The sequence below is a fragment of the Rana temporaria genome, chromosome 7, assembly GCF_905171775.1.
Source record: "Rana temporaria chromosome 7, aRanTem1.1, whole genome shotgun sequence".
Lineage (NCBI taxonomy): Eukaryota > Metazoa > Chordata > Amphibia > Anura > Ranidae > Rana > Rana temporaria.
The window spans coordinates 166,196,679-166,214,595 of record NC_053495.1 but is presented as its reverse complement, the minus strand read 5'-3'; the positions used below and the strand labels follow the sequence as shown (position 1 = coordinate 166,214,595).

The window sequence follows — 17,917 nt, the reverse complement described above, 5'->3', positions numbered from 1 at the left end:
ATACAGAGATAGCAAAGAGATATGGAGCACCAATGAGCAGGTTCGAGATGTCAAAACAAAATTATAAAATGAGGAAAACACTGAAATGTTTGAACAATTTTTATTTTTTTTGTTGTTGTTCACTTTAAGCTGCCAAAATTTTGAAGTGAAGAGTGGTGAGCTTGGGAATGAAAGAGAAAGGGGTGGAGAGTATGAGAGAAAGAGAGAGAGAGAGACAGAGAGAGAGAGAGGGAGACAAGAGACGAAACTGCCCGGGATCTTGATGTGGAAACGATCAAACTTGTTATGAATGGATTAGTAGCAACAGCAAGAGAAGCTGCACAGCCAGATAACAGCGTGCCAACCTAGGTAATATAAGCGCTTGCAAGCCTAGGTAAGAGCATGCTGCTGATTTTATGAATGAAGTGCTGTCCTCCCACACTCAGCTGACTGTCTGTGTCTGTGAACTGGTGACCCTGCATCTCTGTCCTATCTCTCACTTCACCAGCATTTTTTGCTTTCTGTTTTTCTCTCTACATTGTGTGTTATTCCCTGATCTCCCTATTTCAACCTCTATCCTCTCTGCAGTATCCACCTTTTTTTATTGTATATATATATATATATATATATATATATATATATATATATATATGTATGTATATATATATATATATATATGTATATATATATATATATATGTATATATATATATATATATATATATATATATATATATATATATATATATATGTATGTATGTATATATATATATATATATATATATATATATATATATATATATATATATATATTTACTTGTCATGTCAATTAATCTGTAGTATTAAAGAGCAAGTGCTGACAAACCTTGCATCAGTTACATTACCCTCTTGTGAAGTCATATCTGATTGCAAGCTCTTGCGCACCAACATGTGTTGCATATCTTCTTGAAGTGCAAATCAATTAACAATTAATCTGCAGTGCTACCTTGTAAGCACAGACAGCTAAAAAGCTTTGAATATATTTAATAGATGTAGAGACCATTATGTTAATCTTTTATTTCCACCAATTGCAGAATTCTGCTTGAATTTACTTTTTCTTCTCTCTGTTTGTTTTAGCAACACCTCCATGTGCCTGTCTTTCCAGTATCTTTTTCCCCTCTCTCCCTTGCTTTTTTTTTTTTTTCTTCTCCTGGAGAATGAATAAAGTAGTACAGTATGTGCAAACGTAAATCAGAGCTTAGCATGGGGGTCTGAAGAGGGGCATAGAGATTTTATTTTTGTACTCTGCAACTGTGACTTGTCGTTTTGCAAGGCAAGCAGGTGTGAAAGCAGTAATGTTCTCGGAGATCTGAACAGCACTCATCAAAACAAGTCGTGAGTGAGCGTAGTAAATAGTGAGTTATTTATTTATTTTAAGGCAAGAGAAGGGATTAGCTCATCCTGATATTAGTGTTGAGCAGAATATGCCATATTCGATTTCGCGATATATCTCGAATATATATTCGAATATTCGAGATATATTCGCTAAATTCGAATATTCGTGATATTTTATCGAAAGTAAATGATTGCGATTTTTCGCTATTGCGAATGCGAAAATAATTGCGATTTTTTGATAACTGCGGTAGGAGCACTCTGATTGGCTCAGAATATTCGTGATATTTTATCGAAATATCGCAACATGCGAATGCGATATTTATTGCGCAATTTCGAGAAATGCTGGAGGAGCGCTCTGATTGGCTCAGAATATTCGTGATATTTTATCGAAATATCGCAACATGCGAATGCGATATTTATTGCGCAATTTCGAGAAATGCTGTAGGAGCACTCTGATTGGCTCAGAATATTCGTGATATTTTACAATACAAAATAATTGCGAATATTCGGCAAATGCGGAAGGAGCACTCTGATTGGCTCAGAATATTCTTGATATTTTACAATACAAAATAATTGCGAATATTCGGCAAATGCAGAAGGAGCACTCTGATTGGCTCAGAATATTCTTGATATTTTACAATACAAAATAATTGCGAATATTCGGCAAATGCAGAAGGAGCACTCTGATTGGCTCAGAATATTCTTGATATTTTACAATACAAAATAATTGCGAATATTCGGCAAATGCGGAAGGAGCACTCTGATTGGCTCAGAATATTCTTGATATTTTACAATAGAAAATAAAAAGTGTTTTGCATTGGTGGTGATTCTTTACTCTATCCATCTGTCACAGCCGTTTGTCAATCAAACACCTTAAAGATTGAACACGTTCATGCTGCATGCTTTGGACTTTTTTTCACTTCACATATCAAAGACATTTTTATGAAAGATTATTTTTCTATTATTGGGACTATATTTCTTTATATATTTGTTTCACTGTGTATTTCACAAGTTATTTGCGCTTGCTTATTTTATAATTTGCCCACATGTCTTGTCACTAGACATATTTTTTATTCTTGTAGAGCGACTCCATTTTCTGTCTTGTATTAATTTATGTTGTATAACATTTTTGAGTTGCTGCTGTATTCTCCCCTTTTTTAAGGTATGCGCAATTTTTTCCTTCTTACAAAAAATAATAATATCAAACATACAAATATTCATAACATACACATACACATACACAAAGCCCCCCCCTTTTGCATCAGAGACAATCAGAGTTCTCCTACCACAGTTATCGAAAATTCGCAATCATTTTCGCATTCGCAATAGCGAAAAATCGCAATTTTTTTTTTTCAATTTGGCAACATAATAGGATCGCCTCAGCTTAGCTACTCGGCCCAGGGTCTCTAATCATACCAGCAATGCTTTTAGACGTCGATAGGATGTGATCTGTTTTAAAAATCAAATTGAAAAAATGCGAATATTCGGAATTGCGAATATTCACCGCGAAATTCGAAATATAGCGCGATTTCTCGAATATGCTATATTCGAGTCGAATATTCGCAATGCGAATATTCGTGAGCAACACTACCTGATATATATAAAAAAAAAAAACCCACCTGAATAGGGACCTGCTGCCAAAGGAGAGGGGGTTGCATAGCGTGAAGGGAGGGGCCTGAAACTGAAAAAAAAAAGGGGGCGAAATGAGGAGAGGAGATCCTGAGTATGAATAGGAGGAAGGGGGACAGAAAAAGGGGCGCCTAGAGGGGGCAGAGGGGAACAAGGGATAAAAACAGAGATAAAAGGGACACAGAGATGTAGTCGTAAAGGAGACGAGAAAAGTAAAGGAGCTTCTGTTACTTTATCCAAGAGGAGTTCTAGGTAGGTCAGTAGACACATGCAACTTGTATGCAACATGATGCTGAAACAGATATACACCCAACCAGATGAGATGCGTCGGCTGTTGACTCACTTTTCAGATGAAAAGAACCACTAGAGCTCATTCATTGACAGACCTCCTATACTGAGAGCAGTGGTGCTGTCTGGTAAAGTATCTAGAGTTCATTACCCAACTGATGGAAGCAACTGATTTCATTTGTCCCAGGTATGTGAAATATATTCTTCTGCCAGCGATGATCAAAGCATGCTTTTGTCTTTTTGGTTGATTATAGCAGTTATCATGCAAAATCTAGTTTGGAAAAGAGAGGGATGGAGGACCACAGCAGCAGGGATGGCTGCAGTAGCATTTTAGGATTCTTCCTTCCATCTTCAATGCTCTCTACCTTACGTATTCAATTGAGTGATTTTATTGTGGTCATATTGTAAAAAATGTTTCAAAGCGAACCTGTCGTTTGTGAAACAAGATCGCAGTATTGTAGAGTAAAAAATAAAAAATAGAAATCACTTAAATGTTAATTACAGGGGTATCAGCCTATAGCAGAAGGCTACTAGTACGCTGGAGGTAATTATTCAAAAAGGCTGCTTACACCCTGATTTTAGTATGACAGTGTAATATAAAATCAGGCACAGATAGACAAAAAAAACATAAAATAATACCAGCGCTGGGATTAACTTGCAGGTAGAGAAGATCTATTTTAATCCCTATATTAAGGGGTAGCCCAATACTACTTTACACTATATACACAGCGCTGACCTGTAACATCAATGTTTTACAGGTCAGCGCTCTGTATATACTGTGAAATAGTACAGATAGATAAAAACTCTCCTTTAATTACTGTACTGCTACGTTTCTGTTGCACGTTTTTCTCGGGTTCAGATTGCAATTAAGTGGACTGAGTAAATCTAATGAGATAAATTCTGCCTCTAATTAATCTTGATCTCCAAGTTTGGTCCTTCCTGTTAAAGGGGTTGTAAAGGTTAGTTTTTTATTTTCTAAATAGGTTACTTTAACCACTTAGGACCCGGACCATTATGCAGGTTAAGGACCTTGCACCTTTTTGCGTTTCGGCACTGCGTCGCTTTAACTGAAAATTGCGCGGTCGTGCAACGTGGCTTCCAAACAAAATTGGCATCCTTTTTTTCCCCACAAATAGAGCTTTCTTTTGGTGGTATTTGATATTTGGTATTTTTATTTTTTGCGCTATAAACAAAAATAGAGCGACAATGTTAAAAAATGCAATATTTTTTACTTTTTGCTATAATAAATATCCCGAAAAAATGATATATAAAAAAAAAATTTCCTCAGTTTAGGCCCATACGTAATATCGCAATAAGCATTTATCGATTGGTTTGCGCAAAATTTATAACGTTTACAAAATAGGGGATAATTTTATGGCATTTTTATTAATAATTATTTTTTTACTACTAATGGCGGCGATCAGCGATTTTTTTCATGACTGCGACATTAAGGCAGGCACATCGGACAATTTTGACACATTTTTGGGACCATTGTCATTTTCACAGCGAAAAGTGCTATAAAAATGCACTTCTTACTGTGAAAATGACAATTGCAGTTTTTTTTCTTTCTTTCTTTTTTTTAAAGTGTATTTTGTGCATGTACTCGAGAGAGGAGCTGGACTGCAGGAGTTGGGAGTAGGCAGGCCTCCCCCAGAGGCAATCTGCCACCTTTCTCCATGCCCCAGGTGGCAATGGCAGGTGCGTGAGGGGGTCCTCCCACACAGCCCGCCCTACCTGCTCCGCAATTGCAGTTTAGGAGTTAACCACTAGGGGGCGCTGTAGGGGTTAAGTGTGACCTCATATGTGTTTCTAACTGTAGGGGGCGGGGCTGGACGTGTGAGGTCAGTGATCGTCTTTCCCTATATCAGGGAACAGACAATCACTGACATTGCTTGTTCTTCAGCTCCTGTGACCAATCGCGGGAAACCGGCGGCGATCGGGGTCCGCGGGCGTAGTCACAGAGCCTCGAACCGGGTCGCGAGCGCTCCGCCGGCAGCGTGCTTGCAACCCCACGGCTGGGCTCTTAAAGAGGACGTACAGGTACGTGCTTGTGCCCAGCCGTGCCATTCTGCCGACGTATATCAGCGCAAAGGGGTCCTTAAGTGATTAAGCTAGTGCATTGTTGGTTAACTTACCTTTTACTTCAATTTCCATTCTGAATGTTTTTTTTTCTTTGTCTGAATTTCTCAATTCCTGTTTCTCCTCAGTAAGCTTGCCCCCATCATCTGGCTGGGGGTTAGTCAGCCAGAACAGCTTACTGAGGAGGAAACGGAAGTGAGAAATTCAGACAAAGAAAACAAAGAAAACATTTAGAAGGGAAATCGAAGGAAAAGGTAAGTGAACCAACAAAGCACTAGCTTAAAGGAACATATTTAGAAAATAAAAAACAAACCTTTACAACCCCTTTAAGAATGAGAAAACACAATTTTATTTACCTTTTTTGTGGCAATTATTTATTTCAGGTACTTATATAGCGCCTCCTCTATTGACATAATAGAATTTGCAATATAAAGACCATACGTTTAGGCTCTGTTTTAACAGTAGCAGTCCAAATAGGTTCATACTATCAATTATTTAAAGTGACAGCGCTGTGGGAACGGCATACACTTATATACTGGTAGACGCCATCAATTTACACAGCGTGTATTTCACTTGTAATGCACTGATTTCAACTAGTTGTCAATAATGGGGGTTTAAATTTCTTGTTGACATGCAAAATCAATGAGACGTAGTAAGCCATAACAACCAATATGACTTCAGTTTCCATCAGTTTGGATACATCAATGAATGAGGATTTTGGAGTGCATTCTATACATCTCTCTCTGTCTTATTAAATAATGTGCTTTTTAATTTTCTGCTTAAACCAAACTACAAAGAGAATTGCTAATACACAAAAGTATTAGATAAAAGTAAAATAGATACGTAAATGACACAGGAAAAGAAGAAAAAGCCATGTTCCCCATCAGCAGAGTAACCAATGGGTTTACTTCATTGTAGTTTTAATTTAGAAGCCAATATATAAGGATGTATGAGTCTGTACATAGGCTGCTGCCTGGAACAGCTGACGACACACTTGCTGGAAGTGTAGGACAGCTCTGACTAATGTAATGTATAAGTGACACTCTAAGATCACAGCCATACAGGAAGCATGCAGGGGGGCAAAAGCACAAATCCACAATTCATAATCAGAGGTGAGAAACGTTCAGCAAAGCGCGAGGCAAATAATACAGTAATTAAGGGCCAGATTCTCAAAGGGCTTACGACGGCGCAACGCCATTTGCACGTCGTAATTCCTAATCTGGCCCGGCGTATCTATGCGACTGATTCTTAGAATCAGTTACGCATAGATATCCATTAGATCTGACAGGCGTAAGGCTCTTACGCTGTCAGATCTTAGATGCATTTTTTTTCCCCATCGCTAGGTGTCGCCGACGTGGTTTTCCCCGTCGTCTATGCAAATTAGCTATTTACGCAAGATTCCTGAACGTACGCACGTGGACGACGCAGTGAATTTACGACATTTCCGTAGCTTTTGAGACGCGTAAAGTTGCCCCTGCTATATGAGGGGCAACCAATGTTAAGTATGGCCGCCGTTCCCGCGTCGAAATTTAAAAAAGTACATCGTTTGCGTAAGTCGTCCGTGAATGGCGCTGGACGCCATTTACGTTAACGTCGAAACCAATGACGTCCTTGCGACGTCATTTAGCGCAATGCACGTCGGGAAATTTTAGGGACGGCGCATGCGCAGTACGATCGGCGTGGGAACGCGCCTAATTTAAATGATCCACGTCCCCTACCTGGATCATTTGAATTAGGCGGGCTTGTGCCGGAGAATTTACGCCGCAACTTTACAGGCAAGTGCTTTGTGAACCAAGCACTTGCCCGTAAAACTTGCAGCCACGTAACGTAAACGAGATGCGTTACAGCCGCATAGTTTAACGCCGATCTACGAGAATCTGGCCCTAAGAACCTAAAAAAGCGTTTAATATGAATATAGAGGCAGAGCTGATAAATAACTAGACTGCTCATTAAAGGGGTTGTAAAGGCACATTTTCCCCCCTAAAAAGCTTCCTTTACCTCAGTGCAGTCCTCCTTCACTTACCTCATCCTTCCATTTTGCATTTAAATTTAAATTACTCCACACAGCAATGCAAGGCTTTCTCCCTGGTGTGGAGTGTCGTGCTCGCCCCCTCCCTTGGACTACAGGAGAGTCAGGACGCCCACTAACACACAGCTCCTTTCTCTATCTGCAACGTAGAGAGCGTCCTGACTTTCCTGTAATCCAAGGGAGGGGGCGAGCACGACACTCCACACCAGGGAGAAAGCCTTGCATTACTGTGTGGAGTTACAGACAGAAGAACAGGAAGTAAAGATTTCTCAGAAGAAATAAGGACATTTAAAAGCAAAATGGAAGGATGAGGTAAGTGAAGGAGGACTGTACTAAGGTAAAGGAAGCTATTTAGGAAAAAAAAATGCACCTTTACAACCCCTTTAGGCTGCCTTGATGTTTCACTATCAGGCTAGGTTCACACCTATGCGAATTGAGTGCGGTTTAAACCGCATCTAATTCGCAGGACATTTCAAAATACATTGTTTTCAATGAGGCTGGTTCACATATGTGCGATGCATTCGCACTGCGTATTGCCTCCAAACCGCATGCGGTTTTTATGTCTTGCGGTGCGGCTCAGGTGCGAATTCAGTCCCATTATCTTCTATGGGTACGCATCTAATTCGCACATGTGTTCAGTTCTCTGCAGGAGTTTCTCTCATTCAGCTCAATACAATTCTCCCCCACTCTCCTCTCACCCGGAAGTTCTCCCAGGTCTCCAAATTCGCACCTGATCTGCAGCTAAACCGCAGTTGATCTGCAGAACACCCTCTAGAGAAATCTGCAACGACAACGCAGCTCAAAAAAGCAACGCACTAGTGTGATTCCGGCCTCAGTGTTGTCTTGTGCTCTGTTACCTTTAAAGCGCAAATCCAATCAAATGTTGGGTAGAGTAGGTAAGGGTTAGATCTTCTGTCCGGTTTTTATCTCTACGTGTTCCTCCGTTGGTTTACTGGTTCTGATCTTTCTCTTCCCTATTTAAAAGTTACAGAATTAGATAATAAAGTTTTGAATTTTTATTGCTGTAGTTAGACTTTATGTAGTGCAGCAACTGTCAGTTTGATCAAACTAAACTGCATTATAATAGCAACCTGGGAAAGTGTTGATAGGTTTAAGGGCCAGTTCACACCAGACACAGTTCCGTTCAGTTTCGTGTGCATTTTTTCTGCACTAAAAATGCATGCACAGTGTTTTCCATGTATTTCAATGGCTCCTGTTGGCTCTAGTTCACACCATGCAGTCAGTTTCTGGTCAGTTTCTGCATCGGATACTGGCCGGAAACTTACTGCACTGTTGTGAACTAGATCCATTGAAATACTTGGAAAACACTGTGCATGCATTTTTAGTGCAGAAAAAATGCACACAAGACTGCACTGATCTGCGTCTGGTGTGAACTGGCCCTAAATGTATTGATATGATAACCTTGTAGGCTGTGTGTACACCACTGCTATGAGCCGCACCGCATTCCTGTGCATTCCTGTGCAAAGTACATGTGATTCTGTGCAGTGCGATTTGAGCCCATCATTTTGTGTGGCTCAAATTGCACTGCATTCCAACAAAAAAGGAACAGGCTCCTTTTTTTGCCATACTGGAATCAGGTCACAATTGGGTTTTAATACCTATGCGATCTGATTCAAGCAAACTCACTGCGTTCTGTGACCTGCTTTTGGGGTGTCATTAACTTAAAGCGGAGTTCATACTAAATAATTTTTTTTTTAAATATAGTTTTTACAATACTATTAATTAAAACACTCACGTATTGCGCTTCGATCGCCACTCGATTGAAGATTTCCGATCATCGGATATCTTACAATCTTCTGCCCCTGGCATGTTCCATTTTGCTTGTGGGCATGTGAAGCCCACAAGCACTATCTTCCGGGTTTCGGTGCAGCTGAGCGACCAGCATGCACCGCCCGTTTTCACACAAGCGCAGTATGTATGGCTCACAGCACCGTACACTTCCGACGTGGCCATCACAACAGGCGGCGGCGTCAGAAGTGCCCACCCCGTTGTGATGCCAACCAAGATAATCACTTGCGCATGCTTAGTATGTACGGCTCACAGCACCGTACACTTTCGACGTTGACATCACAACGGGTGGCGTCGTCGGAAGGGCTCACCCTGTTGTGATGGCAACCAAGATAATCACTGGCGTCATGGCATCAATTCCGGTTTCAGAGTATCACGAGAACGAGCGGCGGCCATCCACACCCACTCCTGGGAATTATGACACAGCTCCCAGGAGACAGTGTGCCGCCGGAAATGACGGCATGTCTGCGGGTGGCAGAGACTGTCAACGCCATTAAAAGCTCTCCTACACAGGTAACCCTTAGCAAAAAAAAAATAAATACATTCCATTGGACAATGATTTGATTGCTAGAATGCTATTAATGTAAAGTTGAAAAATTGTGTGGAACGCCACTTTAAAGGCTCGGTACACTTAGGCCTCATACACACGGACAGACTGTCCGCTGAAAGCGGTCCGCTGGACAGTTTTCAGCGGACATGTCCGCTCGGAGATTTCTGTCTGATGGTTGTACACACCATCAGACAGAAATCCACGCAGACGATGACGCGGCGACGTGCGCGGCCCTGGAAGGTCAATGCTTCCACGCATGCGTCGAATCACTGTGACGCATGCAAGGGCTTTCGACCGAGCGGACATGTACGGTGAGTCTGTACAGACGACCGAACATGTCCGACGGACAGGCTTCCAGCGGACATGTTTCTTAGCATGCTAAGAAACATTTCTCCGCTGGAAACCTATCCGATCCGCTGGAAAATTGTCCGGTCGGACGTACAGACGACCGAACATGTCCGCTGAAACTGGTCTGCGGACCAGTTTCAGCAGACATGTTCGGTCGTGTGTACGGGGCCTAACAGTAAAACCTTGGTTTAAGAGTAACTTGGTTTGAAACCGTTTTGCAAGACAAGCAACATTTTTAATACATTTTGACTTGATATACAAGCGATGTCTTGATATACAAGTAGCGTCATGTCACAACTGAGTTTAAAAGAATGGAAGCCTCCACAAGGGGATTAGAAGAAAAATCCAGCAGGAGCTACAAAGTATAAAAGAGAAGAGAGGTGCCTCTAAGGCCTCGTAAAGGCGAGAGGATTTACGCTGGAAACGGTCCGACGGACCGTTTCCAGCGGATAAATTCTCTGGCGGATTTTGATCTGATGGCTGTACACACCATCAGATCAAAATCCCCGTGGAATACATCCGCGGTGACGTGGCCGCGCCGTCGCCGCGACGATGACGCGGCGACGTGCGCGACCCTGGAAGGTAAATACGAATCGAATCAATACGACGCATGCGAGGGATGGGATCGGACGGACTTATCCGGTGAGTCTGTACAGACGACCGTATAAGTCAGGCGGACAGGATTCCAGCGGATAGATTTCTCAGCATGCTAAGAATTTTTTATCCGCTGAAAATACGTCGGCTGGATTTTTATGTCCGCTAGGCCGTACACACGACCGGATCTATCTGCTGGAACTGATCCGCGGATAAATCCCAGCGGACAGATCCGGTCGTGTGTACGGGGCCTCAGTGTAGCAATAATATGGTTATATTTAATGAGGGTACAACATTTAGCAACCTATTGCTACACTTAGAGGCGCCTCTCTTCTCTTTTATACTTTGTAGCTTCTACTTGATTTTGCTTCTAATCCCCCTGTGGAGGCTTCCAATTGTGGATGGACATTTTATGGTTACACAACCTATAATTTTTTATATGGACAATAAACTGAAGGACTTATGAATAAATGGTTGTGGAACGAATCATTTGAGTTTCTATTATTTCTTATGGGGAAATTCGCTTTGAAATAAGAGATAAAATATAAGTTTCTGGAGCGAATTATGATCGCAATCCAAGGTTTTACTGTATATGAAAATTGGATGTGCTTTAAACCTCATCCGATTCGCATGACATGTGAGCCAAACTGGCTTTCTATGGAACCGGTTCACATATCTGTGGGCCAGCCGCAGTGCATTTTTTAAAAGAGTACTGTACTGTTTAACCACTTGCTTACTGGGCACATATACCCCCTTCCTGCCCAGGTGAAATTTCAGCTTTCAGCAATGTTCCGCTTTGAATGACAATTGCGCGGTCGTGCGACGTGGCTCCCAAACAAAATTGGCGTCCTTTTTTTCCCACAAATAGAGCGTCTTTTGGTGGTATTTGATCACCTCTGCGGTTTTTATTTTTTGCGCTATAAACAAAAATAGAGCGACAATTTTGAAAAAAAACAATTTTTTTTACTTTTTGCTATAATAATAATCCAATAAAAAAATAATAATAATAATTTTTCTCAGTTTAGTCCGATACGTATTCTTCTACATATTTTTGGTAAAAAATAAATCGCAATAAGCGTATAGTGATTGGTTTGTGCAAACGTTATAGCGTCTACAAAATAGGGGATAGAATTATGATTTTTTTTTTTATTATTATTTTTTTACTAGTAATGGCGGCGATCTGCGATTTTTGTCAGGACTGCGATATTGCAGCGGACACATCGGACACTTTTGACACATTTTTGGGATCATTCGCATTTATACAGTGAACAATGATATAAATATGCACTGATTACTGTATAAATGTGACTGGCAGGGAAGGGGTTAACACTAGGGGGCGAGGAAGCGGATAATGTATTCCCTAATTAGTGATTCTTACTGTGGGGGAGGGGGGTGACTGGGGGAGGTGACCGATGGTTGTCCCTATGTACAAGGAACCCACCATCAGTCTCCTCTCCCTGACAGGACGTGGAGCTCCATGTCCCTGTCTCCGTGACCGCCGATCGCGGGTGCCTGGCAGACATCGCGGCCTGCCAGGCACGCACATCGGCACCTGACTGACGCGGCGGGCGTGCGCGCACACCGCCGGCGCCCCCCAGTGGCCTGGAGGCGGGAGGCCGTATATAGACGGCCTCCCGGCAATTCAGAGCCACAATGTTGCCATAAAAACCCGCCGTGCGGGCGGGAAGTGGTTAAGGTTATGATTCAGGTGCAATTTCAAGTGTCATACACATAACAAATTCACATCTGAACAGATGAATGAAACTGCATCGGACTCCTTTGAAAAGCCGCACTGAAACTGTGTCCAGACATATTTGAAACAAGCCTTAAAGGAACACTAAAGGTTTGTTTTTTATTAGATCAATTGATTGCTGTAAGCTAGAGCATTTAAATATCACTTACTTCGTTTTTCCTTTTGACCTCCAAAATACAGTAATCCAGGTTTGAAAATGCCATTTCCTGTCTCTCCTCTTTTTGCTTTCCACCAGCATCTGAGCCGTTTTGCATGGTGGAAAGCAGAATGTGCTCTCCCCCTCCCTATGACTACAGCTCTGCGTGAAGATGCTCTCTTATCCCTCACAGGCATGGAGGCTAAGCCTAATGGGAACTGTAGTTCCCATTAGGCCGTGATGTAGCAAGAATGAATGCGCACCGCAAACCAGGAAGTCAGTGAGAATAACGATTCAGGAGTGCTGGAGGTGAATAAAACAGCTCAATTTCAACAGGTATCAAACTAGTTATAATGCAAAACATTACTTTTTACTTTATCAGCTACTGTCAGACTTTAATTTAAGAGGAAAATAGTTTTGTCTTTACAACCCCTTTAATTGACACCCGCAACAGATCACATGAACACAGTGCTATGCGGGGAAATGCAGCAATTGCTGTCCGTTTCCCGCAATGCATCAGTGTGAACCGAGCCTCAAGGCAATAGGAGATCAGGTATATACAGAAAAAAACTGTTGGTTTTGCATTTATTTATAATGTTGGCATTAGGGACTTTTCTTCCAATTTGATGAAGTGCATTTAAAGATAATTAGTTTGTTTCAGGTTTTAAATGATTGCAAGTCGGCAGATAACCTGTCAAATATCAGGCAGACTTTTCAAAAGCACGGGAAATCATTCTCATTAGAAATTCTCTGTTTAATACATTTCTATACCACTAATGTATATGATCAGAATATATGATTTAATAGAAAACAGATCAATTCCCATCTAGCAATTTCTTGCATTTGAAAGTCAATACATTTATGTGATCATGTAGAACGTGTGTGTATGATCAAATGTTCATAACAGACAACAAAATAATCCTAAGGTGAGGCTTAGAGCTTGTGCAGATGGACCTCAGACTCAAGTCGGGTCGAATGTAATATTCTTTCAGGCCTTTTAGATGTTTCACAATTTCAATGAGCTGATTCAAGCTACTTTTCACACTGCGTTTTATAGGAATGATGAAGAAGCTCAGACAAATACAAAATCCCATGTATATTAGCCTTTAGAAATAAAAAATACACACCAGATTGGTGTTTTATATCCACCGCTTCCTTGCATAGGCTACATAATAAGCCAACGCTATATTTGCAATATTACCAAAGCTGCATACCTTTGCCACCTTCATTAACTCATATAGATGGAAAATAGCTACTAATTTAGATCTTAACTTCAGGCAAACAGATAAGAGTTCTCCTGATCCCGACACCCCTGCTAAACAGAACAGCCAGGTCCTGAAATCCCTGAAACCCTATACGGACAATGATACAGAAGTACATCAATGAGATCTATACTCTGCTATCTCCTCCTCTCACAAAGCTAAAAAGGACAGCACTACCGTATGTAATACAGAAGTCCCTGACTGATTTACAGAGATAATTTTTCTGTGAGGGAGAAAAAACAGCATTTGAAACACATTTTGACAATTACAATTGGAGTAAAAATAAATATCAATAAACTGTTTTAAATTGCCATACAAGTATATATTTGAAATTAAATCTTTATTATTTTTGCCAATAACATGGTGTGGGTGAATTTCTGCCAGTCACAGTCGGTGTCAAATTCCTCCAGTTTGTGTCTGAGGCCCCGTACACACGACCGAGTTTCTCGGCAAAATTCAGCCAGAAACTCGATCGGAGCTGGATTCTGCCGAGAAACTCGGTCTTGTGTACACTTTTCACCGAGGAAGCCGACGAGGAACTCGTCGGACCAAATAGAGAACATGTTCTCTATTTCCTCGTTGTTCAATGAGGAAAGTTGGCCCGCCGAGATCCTCGGCGGCTTCAACACAGAACTCGACGAGGAACTCGATGTGTTTGGCACGTCGAGTTCCTCGGACGTGTGTACGGGGCCTTAGAATTAGAAGGAGGTGAAGCCTCTATTAGTATACATGTAATATCCCACCACCAGTGTGTTAGGTGGTAAGCGGACATGGAGGAGAAGGTAGGGAGTGGGTTTTCATTCACCACTGTGTATACGCCACTATAGTAGGGTGACCAGATGTCCCCGGTTTCTGGGGACAGTCCCCGGACTGAGTACACTGTCCCTGCACCAAGTCTGTTCCCGGTTTTGTCCCGGATTGCAGTGGTATAGCATGGGGGGGAAGCTGGCACTCTTGTCCTGGGCGTAATATTTAGGGGGCGCAAAATTATTACTGAGCCCCCCCCCCCCCCCAAGTGTTCTATTGCAGCCATGTGCAGCATGTCATGACCGGCCCCCTACACCTTTGATGAGGCATGTACTGACTTGGCCCGCGTGTGTGAGAACGGGGAAGGGAGAGGAGTGGAGGGGCGGAGCATACAGCGGCTGTAGGATGAGCTCTCGGCAGGTGATACTGAGGTGCGGCTGAGTGGCAAGACTTCAGAAAAGTCTCCTGCTCCAATGGATGATGATGGAGGCCATGGAGAGTTGAGCAAAATCAATCAATTTACACTGTAAATGTGTGTGTGTGTGGGGGGGGTGAGTAATGCAGGATGTAGGAATCAGGTAGGCCAGTGTAGTGGTCAGTGTAGGGATTAACTAGGTCAGTATAAGAATCAGGTAGGTCAGTGTTGTGGTCAGGTAGGACAGTGTAGTGGTTAGTGTAATGGTCAGATAGGTCAGTGTAATGGTCAGGTAGGTCAGTGTAGTGGCCAGTGTAGGGATCAGGTAGGTCAGTGTAGTGGTCAGCATAAAAATCAGGTAGGTCAGTGTAGGAATCAGGTAGTGTAGTGGTCAGTATAGGAATCAGATAGGTCAGTGTAGTGGTCAGGTAGATCATTGTAGGAATCAAGTAAGTTAGTGTAGTGGTCTGTGTAGGAATCGAGTAGGTCAGTGTAGTGGTCAGTGTAGGAATCAAGTGGGTCAGTATAGAAATCAGGTAGGTCAGTGGTCTGGTAGGTCAGTGTAGGAATCAGGTAGGTCAGTGGTCAGGTAGGTCAGTGTAGGAATCAGGTAGGTTAGTGTATTGATCGGTTAGGTCAGTGTAGGAATCAGGTAGGTTAGTGCAGTAGTCAGGTAGGTCAGATAGGAATCAGGTAGGTTGGTACTACTGTACTGCCACATACACTCGAGCGGTGATGGTTTTCCCGACGGAATTCGCTCAAGCTTGTCTTGCGTACACACGATCACACCAAATTCCGACAGTCAAAAACGCAGTGACGTACAACAATACGACAAAGTTAAATGCTTCCAAGCATGCGTCGACTTGATTCTGAGAATGCACTTTTTTTGCGCGTTGAAATTGCATACAGACAATTGGTTTTCACGCTAGGATTTTTCCTGATGAAAAAAAAAGAGATCCTGCTCTTTTTTTTTCCAGCCGGGTTTTCCTGTTGGAAAAAGTCAGATGGAGCATACACACGGTCAGGATTCCCGGCCGAAGGCTCTCATCGGACTTTTTCCGATGAGAAAACCAGTCGTGTGTATGGGGCATACTAGTGGAAAGGACTCAGAAAGTGCTAAAAGTCTGCGGGTTAGAGGGCAAAAATGTCTTGCCTTGCCCCGGATGCTGACAACCCACACTCTGAGTGCATAATTTAAGGATATGCTTATAAAATAGTTTACCATTTGCCCAAAAAAATAAAAACATGTCCCTGGATTTCATTAAAAAAATCTGGTCACCTTACTCTATAGTCACACGAACTGCTCAAATGTAATAAAGTGGAAATGCTGAGCATAGAAACGCACTGCAAACTGAGCATGTGCAGAGCTGCCAACACAGCTGTGCAAAGTCCCTAGCTGAATTGTGGACTTAGACAGAGGAAGATAGAGAGCAGCAGGATCAACCAGTTTTTTTTGCAGTATAGAAAAAACAAATCTTAGGCCCCATACACACGAGAGGATTTATCCGCAGATACGGTCCAGCGGACCGTATCCGCGGATAAATCCTCTCGAGGATTTCAGAAGATTTCTATGCGATGGCGTGTACACACCATCGCATTGAAATCCGCGCTGAAATCCTCTGCCGATGACGTGTCGCGCCGTCGCCGCTATTATGACGCGGCGACGGGCGCGACGCTGTCATATAAGGAATTCCACGCATGCGTCAAATCATTACGACGCGTGCGGGGAATCCCTTTGGACGAATGGATCCGGTAAGTCTGTACAGACGAGCGGATCCATCCGTTGGAATGGATTCCAGCAGATGGATTTGTTGTGCATGTCAGCAAATATCCGATCTGCTGGAATCCATCCCAGAGGAGATTTCTCTGCGGAAACGGATCCGCTGGCGTGTACACACCATAGGATCTATCCGCAGAAACCCATTTGCTGGGATTTATCTGCGGATGGATTCTATTGTGTGTATGGGGCCGTACAGTGACTGAGTGAGTATGAACAGCGTGTAATACACCATTTACTGGTAGTTTTTTTATGGTGTGGACTTAGTGACACTTTAAGTATGACTAAAGGCAAAACTTTATTTTGAGTGGAGAGAGATTTAAACATCTGTCAAAATTTTGTTGCTGTCTGTGCCCCTGTTAGACAGATTCACCCTCTCTATTTGTTTATCACTGAGAGTTAAAATTAAATCCTTTCCTCAGACACGAGTGACAACCAGGGATTCCCTTACTTTGAAGGAATTTCCTCTCACTTCCTGTTTTGGCTACGGGACAGAAAATGGGAAATCTCTCCAATGGGTCACAGATGTCACTGTCTGGTTATAATTCTCTCTTTACAATATCCAAAATAAAAACTGTTTTGCCTTTAGTTTTACTTTAAAGTGTAACTCCAGTTTTGTACAGAGTGGGAACAGGTTAAAACTTTTCAGAATTGTATTGCTGTCTTGAGGTCTCAATGGGGTGATTTACCCTCACTGTCTACCCTAGTCAATGGGATGGAATACGAGGAAGTCTACAATGGGTCTAATAAAAAGCTAATAGGGGGTTCTAGCCTTCCTCTAATCTGCCAAAAAGAAGGTGTTTTATTGCTGCCTGTGTCCCTGGGGCAAGTTAGGCTGGGTACACACGTGCTAGATATCGGCTGGTATCAAACAGTTTCTGTTGAACATTTGGTCGGTGTGTACAGCTGTCTATCCGACAGAAGCCTGACTAACGACTTTTGTAAAAGGGACATACTTGAAAACCAGCATCTGATCAGCTCTTACAGTCAATGGCTGCGAGTGCAGAATAGTGCATTCTGGTGGTGGGTGGAGCCTGGCCCATAATCTAGATTGGGGCCTTACATCTGCCAGGTTAACTTCCCTACGAGATTCATCAGCTGGAGAAGCTGCCATGTCTTAAAGTGATATTAAAGCTTTGTTTTTTCTTT

At 42.2% G+C, this 17,917-nt stretch overlaps 1 protein-coding gene across 2 annotated transcripts in view; it reads left to right on the top strand.

Annotated features, from left to right (window-relative positions):
- Positions 1–236: 236 nt before the first annotated feature.
- PAPPA2 (pappalysin 2) overlaps positions 237–17,917 on the top strand; it is a 364,705-nt gene continuing 347,024 nt past the window's right edge. Inside the window, exon 1 of one of the 2 annotated variants that reach the window (XM_040360367.1) lies at positions 237–348. The gene's annotated coding sequence lies outside the window, so the exon portion shown is untranslated. Of the gene's footprint in view, positions 349–3,129; positions 3,457–17,917 lie in introns of those variants that run through there. The other variant, XM_040360366.1, reaches the window with a different exon arrangement.